General features: G+C 38.8%; 1 non-coding gene across 1 annotated transcript; it reads right to left on the minus strand.

Moving 5' to 3' along the window:
* Positions 1–1509: 1509 nt before the first annotated feature.
* Positions 1510–1616, minus strand: LOC116124885. The gene has a single exon (XR_004127266.1). It is a non-coding gene; the product is annotated as a small nucleolar RNA R71 (small nucleolar RNA).
* Between the last annotated feature and the right edge of the window lie 2950 nt (positions 1617–4566).

Below are 4566 nucleotides of genomic sequence, written 5' to 3' on the forward strand. Positions count from 1 at the left end.
GATTCGAGATTAAAACGAGTGGAATCATCATTTGGGGAGATCTCTTGTCCTTTCTCTTATTTTCATTATGTTGAACATTGGGTTTTTCATTTCTTTTGTTTGTGTTGTTGATTTAGCTATGAACTAACCCATTTTGGGTTAGGGTTTTGAAGTAGTTCAGATTCTCATGGATTAAGCAATTGATTTTTATTATTTTCATATGCTATTGCAATGATTGTGAGGTTATTTTGTTTTTAATGTTATTAATTGATGAACATGATGAGATTGAGAGATAATTCATGTTAGGCTTCTTGGGTAATCACCATTGTAGTATTAAATGCTAGAGATAGATTTTAGAACTAATGAAATCAGTCTAGGATTCTAGGTGCTTCATGAGCTTAGAACTATTAATCTTCATTTTGTTGGGTGCGGAAGTTTAAATAGGGAAAAGTAGGAAAACATAGCCTGAGAAGGTATGTTTACAATTTAGAGAATTTGTATGTTTACAATTTAGAGAATTCGATTTACAATCATTGCATGTGACCATGGAAATAGCATAATCTATAGGTTTAATCCATAGAGTCTGAATGAAATCAAAACCCTACCCGTTGTTTTAAAATAGATATTACCTTGTTTTTAATCTTGCTTTCATAATTTAGCCTTGAATATTTAGAAATTTTGTTTTAGTTTTAAGTTTAATTTTCTCCTATCAATCCAAACAACTCGATTGCTCCAACTTGAAACAGTAGAAAACTTAGTGCTTAGCAACCAATCCTCATGGGAACGATACTCACTCATCACTTTATTACTTTTTGCGACTAGTACACTTGCTACATTTTCATGTTTATGAAATCACGCATCAAGTTTTTGGTGCCGTTGCCGGGGATTGAGTTTTGTGTTAACATTAAAATTTTCTTGTGTTAGCTAGATTGGAGTGTTCTTTTTACTTAATTGTTATTTGTTTGATTTTTCGTTATTTTTTCTTTTTTGGTGTGATTTCAATCTTGCTATTTTTCTGTGTAGTTTATGCGAAGAGCAAGAAGTCAACCAGTGGTTCCTTTTGATCCTGAGATTGAAAGAACCACTTGAAGACTAAAAAGAGAAAAAAGAGAAAGAGAAGCTACAGTTGAACCAGAAGTAATAGTTGTAGAGATGGCAGAGAATAGAACACTGAGGGAATTCTCAGTTCCCATAGTTGAAGGCAGTGGGCCAAGTATTACTAGACCAGCCGCACAATCCAACAACTTCGAGATAAAGCCGGCAATCATCCAGATGATCCAGCGGTCGGTTCAATTCAGGGGGGGTTTGAAGGAAGATCCAAATCTACACATTGCCAATTTTTTGGAGATTTGTGATACATTCAAGTCAAACAGAGTGTTAGATGATTTAATCAGATTGAGACTATTCCCATTTTTATTGAAGGATAAAGCTAAGGGATGGTTACTGGCACTACCAGCAGGAACAATCACCACATGGACTAATTTAGCACAGAAGTTCCTGACCAAATTCTTTCCTCCAGCAAAGTCGGCAAAGTTGAGAAATGACATCACGTCATTCATTCAAGAAGAGTCAGAATCATTGTATGAGGCTTGGGAGAGATACAAAGAATTACTAAGAAGGTGTCCACATCATGGGTTGCCAGTTTGGATGTAAGTCCAAACATTTTATAATGGATTAATGGTGAATGTGCAAACTATGGTGGATGCAGCCTCGGGGGGAGCATTATAGAATAAGACTCCGGAAGAAGCTCACGAGTTGCTTGAGGTTCTGGCAAGCAACAATTATCAAAGACCTAATGAGAGAATGCAACCGAAGAAATCTATGGGTCTTTATGAAGTTGATGCATATACAGCCATTTCAACCCAACTGACAGCACTTCAGAAACAGGTGGGAAGTATGTAGGTAAATTCCATTCAAGCTCCTCAACTAACTTGTGATTTTTGTGCAGGTAATCACGTGAGCAGTGAATGTCAAGTAGGGAACACTTTTGCCTCAGCATCGTCATCATCGGAGCAGGTTAACTACTTGGCTGGAAATCAAAGGCAACCGAACAATCTGTACTCCAACACATACAATCCGGGTTGGAGCAATCACCCCGAACCTGTCTTGGGGCAATCAGAACCAATAGAATCAGCAAAATAATCAATGGAATCAAAGGGCATTGCCAAACAACCAAACAGGGGTAAACAACCAACAAGGAGACCCAAGAGTGACAAAATTGGAGGACATGTTTGGGAAGTTTATGCAAGAGACCACGGGTTTTATGAATGAGACGAGAACTAATTTCAGAAATCAAGGGGCGTTCATTCGAAACTTGGAGGTACAGATGGGGCAGTTAGCTGAAAAGCTAAATGAGAGACCAGAGGGTGCTCTACCAAGCAACACAGTGACGAACCCACGTGAGCAAGCAAATGCAATAATTTTGAGGAGTGGGACAGTTTTGGAAGAATTAGGGCAAGCAAGGAAAGAAGGAGAGTCACCAAAAAGAAGGGAAGAGTCGGATGAGGAAGTTGATGAAGAGATCGTAATTGATGAGAAACCAAGCAGTTCTAAGGAAGAGGAACAAAAGAGGGAAGAAAAGCAAAAGAAAAAGAAGGAGAAATTACCATTTCCCAAGATACCACCAGAGTTGGCACATCACACTCCACCCGTGCCTTTTCCTCAAAGACTGAAGAAAAAGAATTAGGATAAGCAGTTTTCCAAATTTATTGAAATATTTAAAAAACTGCATATTAACATTTCTTTTGCAGATGCATTGCAACAGATGCCGAGCTACGCGAAATTTCTTAAGGAAATTTTATCAAACAAAAGGAAGTTAGAAGATAAGGAAACGATGATGCTCACAAAGGAGTGCAGCACCATTCTTCAAAAGAAGCTACCCCGAAGCTCAAGGATCCAGGGAGTTTTAGTATTCCTTGCATTATAGGAGACATTACTTTTGATCGTGTTTTGTGCGATTTAGGTGCTAGTATTAATTTAATGCCCTTTTCTGTTTTCAGGAGATTAGGAATTGGTGAAGTGAAGCCAATGACCATGTCATTGCAACTTGCAGATAGGTCCATAAAACATCCGAGCGGGATAGTGGAAGATGTGTTGGTGAAAGTGGATAAGATAATCTTTCTGGCATATTTTTGTTGTTTTGAACATGGAAGATGATAAGGAAATTCCTCTTATTTTGGGCCGACCATTTTTGGCCACGGGAAGAGCACTTATAGATGTACAAGAAGGGAAGTTACTATTGAGAGTTCAAGATGAAACAGTAACTTTCAATGTCTTTGAGGCTATGAAGTTTCCATCCGAATCGGATTCATGTTTTAGTGTTGATATGGTGGGTAAACTAGTAGCAGAATCTATTGAAGAAAACACCCCACAATTACCTCTAGAAGCTTGTATTGCCAAATCAAAAACAGTAGAGGTAGATGAGTCGGCGAGTAATGAATGTGCTAGATTGTTGGAAGCACTTCAACCGATTGATGAGAGCCAAGATTGAGAATTTGAGGAATTTGATTTTGAAAAAGAGAAGGAAAAGGAAAAAAATGAAGAACCTCCAAAACTTGAGTTGAAACCTTTACCTTCCCACATTAAATATGTGTATCTTGGGGAATCAGAGACCTTTCCAGTAATTATTAGTTCAAGTTTGAGTAAATTGGAAGAAGAGCGGTTGATTAGGGTGTTGAGGGAACACAGACTAGCAATTGGATGGACTATTTCGGATATTAGAGGCATCTCGCCATCATTCTGCATGCATAAGATACTCATAGAGGATGATATCAAGCCTAGGGTGCAACCACGGCGAAGATTGAATCCTTCAATGAAGGAAGTGGAGAGAAAGGAGGTGGTGAAACTCCTAGATTCGGGAATAATTTATCCTATTTCCGATAGTCCATGGGTTAGCCCGGTACAAGTGGTTCCAAAGAAGGGAGGTATCAAGGTGGTAAAGAAAGAGAGTAATGAATTGATACCAACTAGGACGGTTACGAGTTGAAGAGTGTGCATTGATTACCGAAAATTAAATAAGGCAACAAGGAAGGATCATTTTCCACTTCCTTTCATTGATCAGATGTTGGAGAGGTTGGCAGGGCATGCCTATTACTGTTTCTTGGATGGGTATTCAAGATATAATAAGATTGCCATTGCTCTTGAGGATGAAGAGAAGACGACCTTCACTTGTCCATATGGCACCTTTGCTTACCGAAGGATGCCCTTTGGGTTATGCAATGCACCAGCCACATTTCAGAGATGCATGATGTCAATCTTTAGAGATATGGTGGAACGGTTTATAGAAGTCTTCATGGATGACTTCTCAGTTTTTGGTTCATCTTTTGACAACTGCTTATCCAATCTTTCTCTTGTTTTGCAGCGATGTACGGAGACGAACTTGGTGCTCAATTGGGAGAAGTGCCACTTCATGGTCCATGAGGGAATAGTGCTTGGTCATAAAATTTCAAAAGACGGAATAGAAGTAGATCGAGCAAAAACAGAAGTGATTGAGAAGCTGCCACCACCATCAAATGTTAAAGCAGTTCGAAGTTTCTTGGGGCATGCGGGGTTTTACAGACGATTCATCAAGGACTTTTCTAAGATTTT

Source organism: Pistacia vera, unplaced genomic scaffold, assembly GCF_008641045.1.
Source record: "Pistacia vera cultivar Batoury unplaced genomic scaffold, PisVer_v2 Contig157, whole genome shotgun sequence".
Taxonomy (NCBI): Eukaryota; Viridiplantae; Streptophyta; class Magnoliopsida; order Sapindales; family Anacardiaceae; genus Pistacia; species Pistacia vera.